The sequence below is a fragment of the Schistocerca piceifrons genome, chromosome X (assembly GCF_021461385.2).
Source record: "Schistocerca piceifrons isolate TAMUIC-IGC-003096 chromosome X, iqSchPice1.1, whole genome shotgun sequence".
NCBI lineage: Eukaryota > Metazoa > Arthropoda > Insecta > Orthoptera > Acrididae > Schistocerca > Schistocerca piceifrons.
The window spans coordinates 232,659,185-232,679,282 of NC_060149.1; the positions used below are offsets into that span (position 1 = coordinate 232,659,185).

Genomic DNA, 20,098 nt, shown 5'->3' on the forward strand with positions numbered 1-20,098 from the left:
ATTAATGCAGATGAATAAGAAAAAGAATCCTGTAATGTTTGTACACTCCATTAGTAGTGTAGCACTTGACACAGTCAAATCAATTAAATATTTGGGCGTAACATTGCAGAGCAATATTAAGTGGGACAACCATGTAATGGCAGTTGTGGAGAAGGTGGATAGTCTTCTTCGGTTCATTGGTAGAATTTTGGGAAGATGTGGTTCATCTGTAAAGGAGACCGCTTATAAAACACTAATACGACCTATTCTTGAGCACTGCTCGAGCGTTTGGGATCCCTATCAGGTCGGATTGAGGGAGGACAGAAGCAATTCAGAGGCGGGCTGCTAGATTTGTTACTGATAGGTTTGATCATCACGCGAGTGTTACAGAAATGCTTCAGGAACTCGGGTGGGAGTCTCTAGAGGAAAGGAGGCATTCTTTTCGTGAATCGCTACTTAGGAAATTTAGAGAACCAACATTTGAGGCTGACTGCAGTAAAATTTTACTGCTGCCAACTTACATTTTGCGGAAAGACCTCAAAGATAAGAGAGATTAGGGCTTGTACAGAGGCACATAGGCAGTCATTTTTCCCTCGTTCTGTTTGGGAGTGGAACAGGGAGAGAAGATGCTAGTTGTGGTACGAGGTACCCTCCGCCATGCACCGTATGGTGGATTGCAGATTATGTATGCAGATGTAGAAATATCTTACACACACACACACACACACACACACACACACACACACAAAAATCGTATTCAATATCTGGCAGTAGCATCTGACAGTCAACAACACAAACCAAAATAAAGCATCAAAACAAGTGTTCAGTTCCTAGTGCTTTGAAATGTGGAAAAACCCAAAGTGGCAATTGTAAGAAGAGGAATGGCACCAAAAATGGAACAGAAACACAACCTGTAAGTAAAATTTAAAATATTACTATATCGTAGTAAAAATCAACCACCAGAACTGTTTATAACCTATGGGTACATTGCCCAAAATGTAAACTAAATAGTAAACATACGTACATATTACAGGCCACTGAATATGCCTTGCAGAGAAGAAAGGCGAAATGTGTATGGCACGAAAATTTTGTTTCATTCGGCTGTAGTCAGATGGTCCAAAAAGTAAAAATTATCAATATACAGCAACCATTAATTTAAAATTTACCAAAGAGATTCCTTCACTGACACTTTCATCCCGGCTTCCTCTCAACATCCTACAACCTACAAACTACAAACTTGCAGCATTCCACCGCATGATCCACTGTCTCCATTCTATCCCTATCTCCCAAGAAGACTTTGACCTGGAACTTAACACAACAAAAACAATGGCCACAAATAATGAATATAACCGCAATATCACTCATAAAATTTTAAGTAAAAATGTGAAGAAGCAAGCCAGGTCCCTACTGTCCCCAATGAAAAACACAGCAAAACTGGAAAAGCAACTCTGCAGATTACCTTTTACAGGGAAAACATCAAAAAGGAAAAGTAACATCTTGAAGGCAAAGGGTTTCTCTGTGTTTCTCTATGTCTCTCAGACAATAGGTAGTTTCTTGTTCAATGCTAAAGACAAACAACCAGCCTTTTTTTTTTTAAAAAAAAAAGAGGGTTTATAAAATCACATGCCACAAGTGTCAGTCTTGCTACATTGGACAGAAAGGAGATCAACCTATACCAGGCTTAAAGAATACCACATAAGCTGGAGATTGAGGAAGCCTGATTCAGTCCTTGCAGAACATTACCGAAACAATAACCACAAATACTCAATAGATGTACAAGTCTTACACACAGAGGAATAGGGGGCCAAACTCAACCAACTAGAAATTTTAGAAATTAAAAGACAGATGTGTATATCCGCACACCTATTGTTAAACAAGCAAACCCAATTGAATTATTCACCTCTTTTAGATGAGATCACAACCCCAGGATAGAAGCAAAACTTTGGCCACAGTCCATCATAGTTAAAAAGTGCTTGGCTGATGCATAACTTTAGTCCTGTCATTGTAGTGTAATTGCTGAATTGTGTAATAATGTATGTAATTTGTTAAAAATGATCATTGACATAATTGTACATTAAGCTATGTATCGATACCTTAAGAAGTTGAGATGATTATCTTTGTCTTGTGAACATGTTTATGTGTGCATTATCATCTTTTGGAATCAGTAACATACTTCAAAATGGACTTATAAACCGAAATCTAGGTTGTGCAGTAATATTGATAGTAAAATTGTGAAACAAGGCCAAAAAACAATGTTTGTTTAGTTAATTTACAATGTTTCACCAAGAACTCACAGTTGATTCAACTAAAATTACATAAATGCTTACTTCATAAATACTCTAACTTGGGTGATAAATTACTTTCGGGATAGTAAAACCTCAATTTCATGGTGACGCTGTGTTCTGCTAAGACCCATAAATAAATTAAAAGTTCCTAGAATAAATAAAGAAGAAAATGACGAATAAAACATCTTCATAGATCAATGATGTATTAAATTCAGTCATAATAAAGTGTGTTAGTGTCGTATCAGAACCAATTTCACATATCATAAATACGTCATATCAAAGTAGTGTTTTCACAAAGATTAAAAATTTCAAAATCAAAACTATCGTATAAAAAGGGCAATACGTATGAAGTGGGAAGCTATAGATAAATAGCCTTGTTACCCATATCTTCTTAAGTAAGAGAGACACTCATGAAACAAATCCACAAACTACCTTGAAAAATTCAACCTCTCGTCTGTAAATCAACACAGTTTTTTGCAGAGACATAAGCACAGAGTCAGCTATTATTCATTTCATTGAAAATATTGTTACAAGACTAGACAGAAACAACAGTACACTACGAATAAATCTGGACTTACTGAAGGTGTTTGATACTGCTAGATAAATTAGAAGGTATTGGTATACAAGGGATAGCCAAGAAAAGGTTTCAGTCATATCTCCAAAACAGGAGACAGGTAGTAGAAATTACATCAACAAACATTACACACCAAAGTATTGTGTATGGATCTGATATTCACACTGTAAGACCTATTATTTCTTATTTACATAAGTGATATCAAGATTTTGATCAATGGCACTCCTAACTCTTTGCTGATGACACAAATGTAGTTGTAACTAGTAAAAAATAGGTATTCCAACACCTACAACCAGAGTTTCGGAATATGTGGAAAACTGGTTGGAAAAGGATGAATTAATCTTAAATCTTTAAAAAAAAAAAATGATCATATTCACTGCAGAAAAACAAAATCCTATCATGATCTGGACCTCAAAACACAAAAACAAACAAACAAATTTTTAGGTGTCCATGCTGATAAAAATTTAGACTGTTCATGGCATTGCACCAATGCATTCATCATGTAGGCACTCATTCTAAGAACAGAGACATGGGTGTTTATAGTGACATATGTGGTGCAACAGTGATGAAAAGTTTCCGAGTTTTCACAGAAACTCAACTGCAGAGTCATTCCTTCTGTATCCAGTGGCTCAGTACAAAAAATTGTTATGTTTTTGTGATAATGAACAGGGCATCCCTATATCCAAGATGTTACAAACTAAGATTTAGGTACTGAACAGTTAGTTACCACAACACGATTAAACAATATCTAGTGCCTACAAGATGCATTGAAAAGATTAAAGACAAGTACAAACAATAATAACAGAAGTGTGTGTGCCAAACAGCAAAAAGATTATATCACAGACAATACAATGGTATCAGTTGTGACAGATAATAATTACAATGTATTAGCTGAAGAAGAAGCTGACAACAAACAAATAAATTCTGCAGATTATAATTTAACTTCCGCTGCACTATACACACCTCTGTGCAGAAAGTCAAGAGAATGTCTTCAAGTAATAAACAAATGAATATAATAATGAGTTGTGATGATTGGTGACATCCACAACACCAGTAATCTGAAAAAATAAATAAATATAATACATCATATATGGCGGTAGGAACCGAGTGCACCTTTGACTGAAATGACAAAGAACAGAAACTCACTCAGAGAATTATCTAAGAATAATACTTTCATAATCATGGGTGGAAGTAATGATGCATACTGAAAGGAGGGTAGACATGCTACACAGTGATTAAAACTACACAACTTGATCTTAAATTGCCCAACATCACAAGTAATACCATGCCTCACAGATATGACCTGCAGGATGACTCAGTCAAATTTGGAGCTTGCAAAAATATACAGATAGTTGCCAAAAAAAAATTCAAGGTCTATCACAATGTAACATTCTTTGAGCTTTCCATTTCAGGAGAACTGTTTATGGAACACAGACAACATAACAACAACACTGGGAAGTCATATATTGGCAAAATTAATGCACAAAGATGACTTCATTGCAATAAATACAGCCCCATTGTGTAACTGGTTGACCAAACCTGAAACACCGAACTCAGAAATTGATTGCGTTGAAACTTGTGCAACTACCAAAAAACACAGGAATACAACAGAAGAGACACTTTTAGGTGATATAACAAAAATGATAGACACATATACAGAAAAAAGGCACCCACAGTGAGATAATAAAAATTAACCAGAAACATCTGAAGGAAGCTTCTTTTATATGCTTAGGTGAACACTGAGAGCAGTGATGTGTTGGCAGTTAACACTATCCTCATCATTCACTACAATATCCTCTGTACATGGTGGGCTATACATTTCTGTCAGAAGTAACATGAGACACTGCTGCTTAAAATCCTGGGAAAAGAAAACAAAACTTCAAAATTTCAGCTATGGAAATAACTTCACTAAAAACAATTACAATTTGCCTGTACAGAAGCCCAAATGAGATCTTAACTCATATTCTTGCAGAAACTAAGACAGTGCAGTATATAACCTTAAAGCTAATAAGAAAAATCTAATGGTGTGCGACGATTAATTCAATTTCCAGGGAAACTCAAACAAAAAAATGTAAATGCAGAAAATAATTACTTCCAGGCTATAACAATAAATGCAGGGTTTTGTGCCCATAATGGACAGTATAATGTTCTCCATACAATACCCAAAACCACAATGCAAACAGAATTAGTCAAAGAAGAATCAATCCTAAGTGAAAAAATATAGATATCTTCAGACAACTGTTAGCAGAGGAAACATGTAATGCAGCATATTAGCATGGCAGTACATGTCAATAGTCTGACAAATCTGTGGAAATTTGTGTGCCGTATCTGACATGAAGCGACAGTTCTTTGACTATGCTCTTTGGTTTTGTCTTCTTCTCTTTGTGTTCTAGCAGGATGTTTGACAGCCATCTTTCTGTATTCGCTCCATTAAGTGACAAAATAAATGTCATTTTGATTCTAAAAGTGTGTTATTATGGTTCTATGCCACATAAAACCCACAGTAGTGACCCCAACTTCAACATTGTGCGTTCGGGAATTATTTTGCGCTTATTTTCATCAGTAACAGACTCCGTGTGCCAGCCCAGTCTGTCTTGAGAACAATGGATCTACCTGTGTCATTTTGTGCAAGGGCATTGCACCCTAGTAATTGTGCTTGCGTTTTTAGTAGTGTTCCTAATGCACAGTTGGTTGAAAGTGAACAATTTACTGGCCCCTGTCATGCCAGCGGCCACTTAACCGTTGCCTGCCCAACATGGCCACCGTCAAATGCTACTACGCAGCAGGGCCTGCTGCCCGGACAGTGTACACCACTCACCAACATTGTGAACAATAATCATGTGACGGATGTTGTGTTTCACCCTCCGGTTAAGCAGTCGCCTTTCGGTTGATTTGATGTGTAGACGCAGTTCGAGAACTGTACTCCAAATGCTCACACATGTGGGGCCGCGCTGGTTGCTGCGACTATTGCTTCGTGGTCACATTGAGACCACTTTCCAGCCGCTCTCATAATGGCACTGGCCATCTCTTCCATACCAGTTTCCACACAGACCTCGGGTGATGCATCGCCCACCATTACTGCACTCCTGGTGTCGGGGCTCCCTCAACCACCAACATGGATCTTCGCCTGCCTGTGCTACATCAACATGTGTTACCCGGCAGATTTCCTAAGCTGCCTGCATTGCAAAATAATGACCGTAAGGCTTGGTTCACCCTGGTGGGCCATGTGGTGTCACCACCAGACACCACACTTGTTAGGTGGTAGCCTTTTAAATCGGCCATGGTCCGCTAGTATACGACAGACCCGCGTGTCGTCACTGTCGGTAATTGCAGACCGAGCGCCGCCACACGGCAGGTCTAGAGGGACGTACTAGCACTCGCCCCAGTTGTACAGCCGACTTTGCTAGGAAAGGTTCACTGAGAATTACGCTCTCATTTGCCGAGACGATAGTTAGCATAGCCTTCAGCTAAGTCAATTGCTACGACCTAGCAAGGCGCCATTTATCCTTTGCTATGTATCTAATGAAGCATGTACAGTAACAAGACCAATGTTCACCAATTGTGGATTAAAGTTAAGTATTCCAGCAGCTACGTACTTTTCTTTATAGCATTCATTATGTATCCTGTTTCAGACCTCACGCCAGCCTGCGTGAGTTTAAGCGCGTGCCTTTCGGTTACCCGTCACTGTGGACTGGCTGTCTTGTCAGTCCACAACATTATTGGTGACGAGGATGGGATAGAGCATTCCATTCTTCCAAACTTACTTGCATGTTCATTGATGCGGAAACCGATGACGTGGTCGAATCGTTTCCGATTGATTTTCGTCGTGTAGCTACAGCCACAGCTGCTGACCCTGTCCTTGCTACAGTTTTGCGTTTTGTTGCTACGCAATGGCCCTTGTCAAAGTCGTGGATCAAGGATCGAGGATCCATTGGTTCGCAGATTTTTTGCTCACAAGGAGAGACTTTTTGTTCGACGTGGTGTTTTGCTGTTGCGTTCTGATAATGATCAGTCCAGGGTCGTGGTCCCACGTTCGTTACAGTCCTCTGTCTTACAGCTTCTCCACCAAGGTCATTGGGGTATAGTGCGCACGAAACAACTTGCTCGTCAGCACTGTACTTGGTTCGGAATCGATGCTGCGATTACGAGTATGTGCCCTTCTTGCATGGCGTGTGCCAAACAACAATCCGCACCACCGCGGAAATTCTTTGCATGGCCGAAAGCCACTTCCCCTTGGCAACACTTGCACATCGATTTTGTTGGTCCATTCTGGAATGCTCGATGGTTGGTTGTGGTAGATTCATTCAGTAATTTTCCTTTTGTTGTCCGGATGTCTTCCACGACGGCTTCTGCCACCATCCAAGCGTTTTCTGCTATCTTTTGCATAGAAGGTCTTCCACGGACTATTGTTTCAGACAATGGCCCACAATTCATGTCCGCAGAATTTCAGTCATTCTGCAAGGCCAGTGGTATTCAACACCTGACATCCGCGCCGTTTTCGCCTCAGTCAAACGGTGCCACTGAACGATTGGTCCGGACTTTCAAGTCACAGATGTTGAAGCTGAAAGAGTCGCATTCTCGGCAGGACGCATTATTGCTCTTTTTGTCCTCGTATCGCTCTCAGCCCCGCGATGGTCGCTCGCTGGCTGAGTTGCTTCACGGTCGTCCTCATCGAACCTTGATGTCTTTGCTGCACCCGCCGCATCAGGTTCCTGTGCAGCGGCAGCCACCTGCTTTTGCTCCAGGCGATGTAGTATACTATCGCAACTATCGAGGTTCACAGCGTTGGCTCGCAGGGCGCATTCTTCGCTGTCTTGGCCGCGCTATGTATTTGGTTTTGGGGGCCTCTGGTGAGGTGCGTCGGCATCTCAATCAGCTGCGCCTCTGTCGTCGCACAGGTTCTGCCACTCCCCGTCTGCTTTCAGCGGAGGTGCCGTCCGGTCAGCGCCCTGGGGACCCATCTACTAGCTTGCCTCATCCGCAGGTGTTACCGACGCTGCCTTCCATTTTGCCCAATGGCAACGCGCCGCCGCCGCCACCGCCGCCGCCTGTTATCCCGCCAGCGCTGCCTGCAGAGGACGCGCCGCTGCTGCCGCCGGGCGCCTCCCTGGGTCGCGTGCCGCCGATCGCTTCCCGTGACCCGCTGTCCTCCGACATGGAACTATTGCCCGCTCCGGACCAGATGTCGTCTTCGCCAGTCGGGTGCTCTGACTCGATGGAGGTCAACCCATCGGCCCCTCCTGACTATCTACGGGCGCATACACCGCATGTTGACGTGCACCCTGGACTAGGTTTTCAGGCGTTTCCTAGCTCCCCTCGGACCGAATGGCAGGGTGCGGGTGGCACAGCCTCGCCTGTTTTTAGGCTCCACACCTCATCGCATACGCCAACATGGAGTCCTCTACACAGCGGGCAGAAGCCTTATAACACAACCATCCACCGATTTGCGGGGGAGGAATGTTGTGTCACCGCCATACACCACACTTGTTAGGTGGTAGCCTTTTAAATCGGCCACGGTCCGCTAGTATACGATGGACCCGCGTGTCGCCACTGTCAGTAATTGCAGACCGAGCGCCGCCACATGGCAGGTCTAGAGAGACGTACTAGCACTCGCCCCAGTTGTACAGCCGACTTTGCTAGGAAAGGTTCACTGAGAATTACGCTCTCATTTGCCGAGACGATAGTTAGCATAGCCTTCAGCTAAGTCAATTGCTACGACCTAGCAAGGCGCCATTTATCCTTTGCTATGTATCTAATGAAGCATGTACAGTAACAAGACCAATGTTCACCAATTGTGGATTAAAGTTAAGTATTCCAGCAGCTACGTACTTTTCTTTATAGCATTCATTATGTATCCTGTTTCAGACCTCACGCCAGCCTGCGTGAGTTTATGCGCGTGCCTTTCGGTTACCCGTCACTGTGGACTGGCTGTCTTGTCAGTCCACAACAGGCCATCTACTGGATATCCACGGGATCTTTGACAATGACGCACGTTTAATCTGCCTGGTGAGCCACCTCCACCACCATCCTGACTTAATCAGTGATCTGCTACTCTTGCCGCCCAGTTCGCCCAAGTATGTGATAGCGAAAACTTTGCTTATCGAACACCTTTCTCACCCTGTGGCTGAGGCCATCTACCACAACACCTATGACGAGCACCTCGACGACGACACATCTTCGCTGCTCTGGCGGTGCTTTCATACATTGATTGAGGACCAAGCACTACCCAACACTGTACTGTTGCAGCACTACCCAAACCGTCCTGTGGACTCTGTGGATGGTCAAACTACTGTCAGAACCACAGCTTCACCTGCTACCGCATGTCGCAAACCCTCTCGAGGTCCACCTATGCATGGTCGATCGGGCCTACACAATCATTTCGTCGCGTGAGAGTCAGAGGAACGTATCTCCAAAAATGCGATTTTCGGTTTTTTTAACATATGTCCTCATGGTAATCAGGTCCTTGTTGTGTCAAAATGGCGTATCTCTATCTCTTCTCATTGCGAGAAGAAGCTGCTGCGTATCTCCAAGTTGTGAGCTTAATTTAGAGACAGATAAACGTATTGGCTCTTACGTTCTTCTGTCTCGAGTCAGTGCGTCTCTATTTTCGGATCAGCAAAACGTATGGGCTCTTACGTTCTTTTGACTGCTTACTTCATGAAGTAAATTTGGAAATACGTTTTTATTCAGCAGATACCATTACCTGCTTGTTTTGTATAATACAATTTTGCTGCATTTGTGCACTATTTTCCTGTGTGCTGAAAGAGTATTATATGTTGTCTAGTAGATAATAATGAAGCTTGCGACGCCAAGTAGAAACTTTGCATCACGCCTCCCTGCTGAATCATTCGTCTGTTCATCAGTTCTCGAAACACTTTACGTACGAGGTTTCAAGCCATTGTGTTTCCCTTGCAAGAATCAATAAGCGCAGAAACGCTAAACAATGAGTGCCCTTTGTAGGCATTGTCAACGGAGTCACGTTGCTGTCATTGTCATGTCAAATTTTATTTAGTTTCGTGTGGTATTCACTGTGAAGAGGTTTTTGTTAGTGTGCGCTCTCTGTTAGATAAAAAATGACTTCATGAGAAAGGAGAATGGTTGAGCTAGTCATGCAAAATTATCGCAGTGAAAGTAATTCTACATCTGATTAAAGTAAGATGAATTACTATTAATTTTATCTATGAGATAATCATCCACGGAGATACAGATTGTTACTTTGATTGACTTGACTCCCATTCATTGTTTGTATACCACATTGTAGAAATTACAGAAGCAGAAGAAAAGAATGGTGAAACCTCGTCTGCAATACAAAACTGTTCCGAAGTGAAACAACTGCAAGAGTTAACTGAAGAAGATCGCAATGATTTCAAAGCGCTTAGTTCAGGTTCATCAGATGATTACATACCCGAAAACAGTATGGATTCATCATCACCACCACCACCACCACCACCACCACCACCACCACCACCACCACCACCACCTCAGAGGCCAAAGAAAAGGAGAGCTGCAGTTCAACAGAAACTACAACTATCTTTATAAAACCTCGGTAAGCAAAATGATAATCCATGGGTCTTGTTTAACATTTCCAATACTAATTTCTTAGTCACAAATTATTTGACAAACAAAATACATATACTGGGACTATCGTTTGAATATGGTTGTGTGTACACATTTTCTTAGTGGTCCTTAATTACATTCTGATTTATTTCTTCTCCTAACTGCGCTGTTACTAAAATAATAACACATGTGCATTTCAATTGAGCTAGGGCCACATTTGTTGCCTTTGGGTGAAGTGGTACATTTCTTTGTAATTATCGCACGTCATAATTTTTAAAATACAATGGGACTGTAAGATTCATAGTTGATTAATGTGGTATATTATGCTAGATAAGGCACTAATGTCAGTAATATAATTTTCTCCTTTCCAGGCAATGTCACAAAGGAGATACAATATGAAAATCCACGTTCACTGACAAATCAGCTATTCAGTCCTGATTCTTCAATTTGTGTGGGCAAAGGTTTTGTGATGTTAATGAACATGCAACAGGAAGAAGTTAATCCAGTGACCGTTGAGTCTAATGATCAAGAAAATGGGCAATCTGACAGAGGAAATGAAGTTGGTAAGGAAAATAAAACGATAAAAAAAGTAAGAACACTGACAAGTGGAAAAAGAACATAAGAAAAATGAATAGGCAGTCAGGAAAGGTGTACAAATCAATTGCTAATAAAGAAGTACCAGCCAGAACATTTAAGTACAAGGATTGTTCCAAATGCCCAAGAAAGTGTAGCGAGAACATCAATGAGACTGAATGGATACAGATGTTCCAAGGATTCTCGATGATGAAAGATTTAGAAAAGCAGCAACAGTATTTAGCTCCACTTATTAAGGTGGTACCTAAAGCAAGGTCACGTTCTGCAGGTGCGCAGTCTCGAAGAAATGTCTCAAAGAATTACGTTCTCCTGAAAAATGGTAGTGAAGTTCAAGTGTGTCTAGGGTTTTTCCTTAGCATTTTTAATATATCAGAAACATTTGTGCAATATATACAGAAGAAAAGGGACAGCAGCAACATGATTCTGTGTGCTGACAAGAGGTGTCATTATCGTCCAGGTATAAGGAGATCCGACGAGGCAAGGGAAAGAATAAGGAACCATATAAAATCATTTCCTACCATTCCATCGCATTACTGCCGACAGAGCACTGTGCAACAGTTCTTACCAGGAGATTTGAATATACAAATAATGCACGAACTATATAAGAAACGTTGTGAAGAGGAACAGGTTATTGCTGAAAAATATTGGCTTTACAGAGAAATATTCAATACAGAGTTTAACTTAGCCTTTCATGTAACAAGAAAAGATGTATGTGACCACTGTTATCGCTTTCAAAATCTCTCTGAAGAAAATCAAGAGGCAGAGAAAGACCAGCACTCAGAACACCTAAAGAGAAAGGAGGCTGCTACGATACTAAAAAATTAATTGAAGGAGCGGGCCAAAGCAGGAGAATGTCATTCACTAGAGTTTGACCAAGAAGCTGTGAGATACTGTCCACACATAGCAGCTAAAACCATTTTTTACAAAAGAAGACTGGCGGTATACAACCTCACAGTATACAATACTGTTACCACGAAAGCTAGAAATTACATGTGGCATGAAGGTGTGACTAAACGCGGCTCAATTGAAGTAGCATCATGTGTATTTCAAGAACTCCAGAAGATTGCAGACAGCCGTCCAGTTGTTTTGTTCTCTGACACTTGTGGTGGACAGAACCAAAATGTCAACATGAGTACCATGTTCCTTCATGCTGTTCAGACATTGAACATCCACGTAAAACCCACATATGTACTAACTATTATGAAACTGCATTCCCACTGAAGGAACACGGGCTATGGTCTTATAATAAAAACAAGTCTTGGATACCAGCTGCAATTAATATTTCAAGGAAAAAAAGAAAAACCTATATTGTATTAAGGACACTGTGGGTGTGTGATGAACTTCACGCTTACCGCAGAAAATACAAGCGATATTTTAATAGTTGTCACAGAAGCAAAAATGAAGGAAAATGACCTTTACATGCCACAAGACAAAAGCTACATCAAAAATTGTGAAACAGCAGACAGGTAATGTCACTACCAGAAGTGCCAATATCAAGCTATGACAACATGAAGAGAAAATAACTGATACAAAGAATATTGCAAATATCCTCACCAACTATTAACAAATATATGTACGGAACTAATCAGTAAGATTAACCCAAGTAACCAAAATGCTATGGCACCATCATTCAAGATCCCGGTGATACAGCAGTTCTTCTCTGAGTCTGTCCTGCAGGTCCAATTGCATCCGCACGGAACCAGGAGCAGGAAAGGTGCAGCTCGTCACAGGAGCAAAGCAGAGCGAAGACACAGTAGGAGAGAGAGGCTGCATTGACAGGAGCGGCTCTGCAGAGATGCAGCCTAAGGTAATCCGTGCATAAGCCAATTCAGCGGAGGCGGTAGCAATGCGGGATCGTTACTCCGCATTATGAGTGCGTAGTCCTGTTATCTGCTTGCGGATGTCTGATTAATCAGATAGGCGAGCCATAATATCTTCGAGCAGAGAAGCACATGTGGAAAGCATGGCCAAGGAACTGGAGAGTAAAGATGTGCTGCACTTGTTCAAGCATTTCCATAATCAACAATTCAGAAGTTTGCCAGTTTCCAGAAAATCCCGAAATTCTGATACAATCTTCCAGTTGGAACCGAAATACCATGGAGCACTGAAACTTCAGGAAGACAAGGTAAAAAGACCTCCTGGATCTATGCCGCAGTGGCATTAACAGAACAGTACCACGCATTTTACAAGAGTCTTCAAGAATAAATAGCTGGAGATCCATACTGTGGTGGTAACAGTTCTGATGAAGTTAGCGAGATCCTTCGCATCGCATGGCTGTCACACCATGCTTGAAAAAGATGTGATTAACATCATTTTTGCGATATTGAAGTTGCGTCACTTTAAGCCATTGTACTTTATTTCCTTCACTGTCAATTTCAGTATTCTTAAACTTTTCCTTCTGCATAGCACCAAAATCCAAAAAGTCCTTCTGGTCCATTTCAATGACTTCATACCGTCTTTGTTTTGTAGCAGTTTGAACAACAGTATACCACCTCGAAGGGTCATAAATAATAACATTTTTTGCAGCCCTCTCTATATGGGCATGGACAGAATCACACTCCATTCAAGATCAACAACCCTGCTACCTCATTGCATCTGTACCAAATGAATAAAAGAGAAATTTTTACTGTCATAAAAACCTTAAAAATGAAATAGGCATCTGGAGTATATGGTATACCTGATAAAATAATAAAAAGATGATGTGGACTCACTGTAAAACCACTGACATTTGTGCAATAGTTTATTGATGTCAAGGACTTCTCTTCCTATCAAAAAATTGCAAAATTGAAACTAATATTTTAAAAAGTAAAAACAGACGAAGTTGTCAATTACAGGACAATTGCCCCATTGTCCTGCTTCTCAAAAATTTTTGAGTAGGTCTTCCACAACAGACTGACATGCTTTATGCAAAAATACCAAATTCTGTCCATAGCACAACACAGGTTTAATGTGAAATGCCAACCAGCATTGCTACCTATGAATTTCTGAGTGAAATTTACCTGAAAGTGGACAATGGTGAATATATTATTGGAGGATGCCTTGGCTTGTTAGCATTCAGTATTACAGATCATGAGGCACTACTACAGAAATTAAATGAACTAGGCACAAGAGGCACACCTAATGTTAGGTCATGTCATACCATTGCAGACACAATCAAATAGTGGAAATACAACAACACACTGCATGCAACAAAATTACAGACCAACACTCAGCTTACCAACAGATGAAATATGTTGTTCCCAAGCATCAGTCGGATGTTCCTCCTGTATGTAAGTGATCTACAAACAAACAGAAATTTCAAAATATTTATCAGTTCGCTGATAACACATGCTTCCTCATCAGTGAAAAAACAGGAAACTTAATACAAGAAAACATAAAAAAGGCTATGGTCAGCGTAGCAAAATGATTCACACACAACAAGCTAGTGAGAAATGAATAAAAAAAACTGTTCTGTATGAATAATGATCTGTGTTAGTTTTGAAACTGACAACATACCTTTTTTTATAGTAATTACACTACTTGATATTCAGAAACAGGGCATGGGTGAAATATTTAGCTGTTGAAATAGTTGTTTGGAGAGTGTTAGCCTTGAACTGTTGGTAATTATCCTCGTTTTTGTTTAGTGAGGATGGTTTCCAGATTTGTATTATTATTACACCAGGAGAGGTCATAGGTAATAGCAAAATGAATGTAAGCAAAGTAGACAATTCTGCTACATTATCTGTTACATACAATACTAATTTCACACAACACAAAGGAAGCAGAGCTTAACATGTCAGTAAGATAGAGGATGTTTGATTCATTTACTTGTCAATGTGGTCTTGTGGGTACATAGAATTTATAGTAAGATGATGGACATCATTTAAGACAATAATGCTTATGTCACTATAATACATCAATCATTACTTACAGCTACAACAGATTTCTGGTAGATTATCTTTAGTACTGCTTCAGTTGTTACAATGCTACTATGGTTTCCATGTGTAATATTTGTACATTACTATTGGTACTGCCACATTATTATTTATCAAAAAAAACTCTTTCTGGCTACAAAAGAAGTGGTCAATTAGATACACCTTTACTGCATCTTTGAATCCTGAAATGCTGTTAACTGATTGTATGTCATTTGGTAATTTTCCTAATATCTTTTTGTTCAAGTTGCAGAACTCCAGTTTGGCATAAGTTAGTTTCCGTTCTGTGTATATGGAGATCCATTTTTTGCCTTGGATGAGGGTGTGTACAGCTTAATTTTTGGGTATGAGTGCAGGATTTTCAATTGCATACTGCTTTACGAATACTACTGTTTTGGGCATCATCTATCATCAGATGACCTGCACAATGCAACATCTGTACAATCCTTTGGAAAAAAAGACTTTCAACTTACAACACATGAAGTTATTGTATTCACATTAAGAACAGAAATACTGACATGAACTTAACAGTTGACAGTGTTTATGTTATATCGAGGCATCATACTCATGTCACATTGTGGAGGTCATCTGATGATGGGTGGTACCCGAAACACATTCCAAAAATAAAGAAGTTCCATTAACATCTAGTAACTACTATTTTAGACCTATAGGCTTTTTTAGAACCAAATAAATGTCATTAAAAATGGCCACACACGTCATGCACAACTTTCAGTCATACTTGCAGAAAAAACAGAAAGAAAGAATGAAAGAATTGGAAGAATCATGCAAGGTATAACATACACAGAAAATCTTGCAAATCAATTTGCAAAGAACTGCAAATCATTCTACTTCCATGCCAACAGATATATACAAGGTGTTCAGAGATTCCTGTTACAAACTTCTAGAATTTGTATAGGAAGATAGTGGACAATAACTGAACAGGAACCCATGCCTGGAAATGTAATGTTTCTATGCTATAACCATTTGAAAATGTGTTGGTAGCGCAACCACTTTTACAAATAATTTATTAAGCATGACGCAGTAAATGACTTGTTTTACATTTCCACTCATTAATAGCCAAAGAAATTCCTCATGCACTCGTTGGTGGGTTCCCTTCAATGTGATGCAGTATAGCCTCTTCCAACTCGGGTGTGCAGCGCCTTGGAGTATCAGAGACACGCCTGCTGATGGTAAAGCTACCCATTCTCGAAGCTACTGCACAACTGTGGCAATGAGGGTATGCAATGGAGTCGGATCTTGTGCAGAACAATCTTGATAAAAGCAACAAGCAGCTTTTCCATTACTGTGAGCTTTGCCATTCAGAAGGATCATGTCAGTGTATTCTGCAAATGTGTGCTCATGTTGATTAACCCTCACAGACACATGACAGGCTCGAACCAGGTGAGAGGTAGGATAGACATCACAAATGACATCAGCTGATCTGACATAACCACCCTAAATCCTGCCTAGCCTGGAGCATACCTACTTAGCAAACATGTTTTCACACACCTGTAGCACAGAAACTGTATGTTTCTATACAAAATATTATCTGCTCACTCCCCTCTACAAGCCCTAGAGGTTTGTAACTGGAAATTCCTAACACCCTGTGTATCCATAGTATTAATATAGCAGTATGTTATTGAAAATCCCGCAATGTTCCTCAAAAATGAAGATGTACATACCGATAATACAGGGCAAAAAAAGACTGATCACCATTTGCATGAAACAAAACCTAAGCTCTCCCAAAATGCAGTCCTGCGTCTTGGAAAAAAAGATATTTAGAAAATTACCAAATAACATACAGTCAGCAAGCAGCACTGCAGGATTTAAAGCTACAGTAAAGGCATAGCTAACTGACCACTTGCGTAGTTTGAATGAGTTTTTTGATAAATAATGATGTACCAATACCGTCAATAATGTACCAATATTATGCACTGAAACCATAGCAGCAGTGTAAGGACTGAACCAATACTAAAATAATGAACCAATACTAACAATAATGTACCAATAATCTGTGCTATAGACTGGTGTAATAAATGATGTGTAAGAGTGACAGAAATATTACTGTGTTAAACGATGGCCAAGATCTTACCCTACATTCTATGCACCCACAAGATCCCATAAATAAATAAATAAATAAATAAATAAAGCAAACATCCTCTATCTCACTAATGAGCTAAGCTCTGCTTGCTTTGCATTGTGTGTAATTTGTATTGAGTGTAGTAACAATGTAGCGAAAATTGTCTACTATATTACATCGATTTTTCCATGATCTATGGCCTCTCCTGGTGACATAATAAGACAAACTTGAAAACCATCTTCACCACACAAAAACAAGAATAATTATCAACAATTCAAGACTGACACTCTCCAAACAATAATTTCAACAGCCAAATATTTCACCCACGCCATGAATATATATACTAAACAGTGTAATTTATATGAAAAGGTACATTGTCGGTTTAAAAATTAACTCAGATCTTCATCTACACAATACAAGAATGTGCAGTGACAGCCATATAAAGCTGTTAACAAGGCTTTGGCATTTAGGGTACTAAAGTGTACAACAAACTTCCGGCACAGGTAAAATAAATTTAAAAAATGTCTTCATTTAAAGAAGTAGTATTCAAATTTTTAATGACTAACTGCTATTATACAGTTTACAATAAACTTTCGTCACCGCCACCGCCACCACTGTATTTTATTTTTTGTCCAACCCAGGACATATTTTTGTGTTTACTCAAAAGTCTCAACAGTTTACTAGAACATTAAACTTCATTTACTCAGTTGTATTTTTCAGCAGACTTCTTTTTCAGAAATGATTTGTGTTCAGTATACACTGAATAACCAGTTTCTAAGGTAGATCCATCTCAATCACTTTGAACTATTCTGAATGCATTTTCATTCCCTACTATCTCGTATCGTTAGTGTCACCAGCAGTAAAAACTAATCTTTCCTTCCAGTCCGTATTTTTGCACACTGCAAAAGATACTGAGTCAAAGTTTCAGCAGTTCAACTTGATTTCCTTCCTCCCGACTGAAATATCCTATAAGAATTGGAATGAGTTTTCCTTCACTTCTGTTTGAGCTATCCATTGTTAATGTTGCACAATGTTTTCTGAAGAAGGTAATGCATAATCAAATACTGTACAAATAGCAAAGTAGCTTTAACAATAATTGCCTTGGTTTTAGTTCTAGTAGATGAAAATTTTGGGCCACTTAACATTTTAACCACTTTAGATATCTGTTCTATTTTGGAAGTGTGTTTGTGATTGACTGATTGATATGCCGTATAACAATACAAATTGTATGGAGGTTGTCAACTGTGTCTTATGAACTGAAACATACACGGGGTCTTACAATAATATAATTATGCCATATGCTGTCACTTTATATAGTCCTATGTGGTATGTGTGTCCACTGAATAACTATCTACAATTATTCTAAATTCTCATTTACTTTGTAACAACTTTTGCCTAATAAATATGTCTTTAGCTTTTGGCTAAAGATAAGAAGTTCATTTACACCTTTCATTTCCTGTGGCAGCCTGTTTTACAGTTTGAGGCCACTATATAGCATACTGTTCTGTGTTTTGGACTTGGTTTTCCCGTTTAGGTATAAGTAATGGTTGGATCTAGTTTCATTGTCATGTATTGAGATGTTTGTAGCATACAGATGAATATTTTTCCTTACATACATTACAGTCTAGAAAATGCATTCAGACAGGATAGCCAGAATTTCTGGTTTTTTGAATAAGACAGTACAATGGGCCCTATTGCTGCTATTTGTTATCTGTACAGCTCTCTTCTGTACCTTGAAGACAGACTGAATATTCCGATCACTTGTTCCCCAAAACATGATTTCTTAACTAATGATTGAATGTGGTATGTATCTAAAATATTTCATTTTGAGGCATTATATATTGCACACTAAGTGCAAGTATTCGTAGAGCATAACATGCTGTATCTAACAGCATGGTACAAAAATAAAGTGTCTTTAGCAGCACACTCCAGATCAAAATACCCTAAAGAAAAGCCTCTTTATGTTTGATGAAGCAGTAGCAGTAATAGCCGGTTTTGTGGGCAACAAAAAATCCTGCAGTACATAGTGCGCAACAAACACCTCTGTTGTTACTGTCACTGTAACATTTCCAAAACTTGCATTCTTGTTGCCAGTTAACATTAAACACACACTTTCTTTTGAGCATTGCCAAATAATAAACAAAAAACAAACATGTATAAAGTGACCACAAATGTGCAGATGTGTTACAGTACTTCACACACGAAAACAACAAACCTACTGCCCTTGTTGTGTTGCCAAATGACTAACAGTAAATTGAAAAGTTATTGGTAGCCACGCCCCACCATCAAAATCAGTGCTAGCTCCAAGGTCAGCTAACAGAGCATGGGCATAAGAGAATGTTTGTAAACGAGATATCAAACATATAACTTATGTCTAAAATTTTAAAAAATCCTGACCAGTCAAGAAATTCTCAAACCCTGGTCATTATGTGGGACGATACTAAAAAATCAGGACTGTTCAAGCTACCCCCAGTCATATGGTAACCTCACTACTACGATAATGTTTCTGAATTTGATAAATGATTTTTCATAGTTGCACTTACACATTTTCACCTTGTTGGGCTTTTGTTTGACAACAAGGATTCAACTTTATTTGAATCTGCTGTGAGTCTCCTCCTCCTCCTCTCACAGTAATATCTTAACACCGTTAAGCAACACGGTGATTTGATCCCATCTTCCACATCACAAACAGTCTAGCATATATTTTATAACAATTCTGAAGTAGTGCCAAACATCTTCCACAGTCCCCTTTTTGGGCTAAATGTTTGCTGTTAACTGCAGAGATAGTTTGAAAGGATATGATATCACTTGAATATGTAATAAGCAATAAGGTTCTGGATCAATTTAACATGGAATGATCATACTGATTTTGCTGTGGGAACTTCACATACCAGATGGAGATTTATTGAAAGAGTCCTATACAATAGTAATTCACTCGTGAAGGAATAATCAATTCTTGGGTAGTGTTCATCAGTCAAGGACCCTCATTCAGTTGTATTAATGTAGGCAATAAAGAAGACTGAAATAAGATATAATCATTTCATCAAAGATTTGTTTAATCAGTGTAACACAAATGCCCAATAAACTCCGGTGGGAAATATACTCCTGGAAATTGAAA

At 39.5% G+C, this 20,098-nt stretch overlaps 1 protein-coding gene across 1 annotated transcript in view; it reads right to left on the reverse strand.

Annotated features, from left to right (window-relative positions):
- Positions 1-20,098, reverse strand: part of LOC124722960 (cell wall protein IFF6-like) — a 45,897-nt gene that overhangs the window by 6,752 nt on the left and 19,047 nt on the right. The window contains exon 2 of the mRNA XM_047248130.1: positions 14,207-14,267. The gene's annotated coding sequence lies outside the window, so the exon portion shown is untranslated. The remainder of the gene's footprint in view (positions 1-14,206; positions 14,268-20,098) is intronic.